The sequence below is a fragment of the Penaeus monodon genome, chromosome 30 (genome assembly GCF_015228065.2).
Source record: "Penaeus monodon isolate SGIC_2016 chromosome 30, NSTDA_Pmon_1, whole genome shotgun sequence".
In the NCBI taxonomy this organism is placed as follows: Eukaryota; Metazoa; Arthropoda; class Malacostraca; order Decapoda; family Penaeidae; genus Penaeus; species Penaeus monodon.
The window spans coordinates 22647264-22647605 of record NC_051415.1 but is presented as its reverse complement, the minus strand read 5'-3'; positions in this window follow the sequence as shown (position 1 = coordinate 22647605).

Sequence of the window (342 nt, the reverse complement as noted above, 5' to 3'; positions counted from 1 at the left end):
CCATTTGCCGGCTTGGTCTCCATTAGGCGTTCTGGTCGACCCTCCACCAAATTGAAAAAGGTCACATACATGGAAAGCCCATTGGCAGCGTGATGTACTGCATTAGTCGGGACCAGCGCCGGTTTTTGTAATGATCACCGGACTCAGCTCCGTTATCCCGCCGGAACTCAGCGACGCCGGCACAAACGCTCCTGGACGAGATCTATGTCCGCGCTTCTGTTGGCGGAGAAGAAAAAGTAACAGGCTCTTTAACCTCCCATGTTACACCCGTTTACGCCCCTTCCCCCTCCCTCCTTTCTTTTGGCCCGTTTATATCCTCCTCCACCTCCTCCGCTCCCCCCC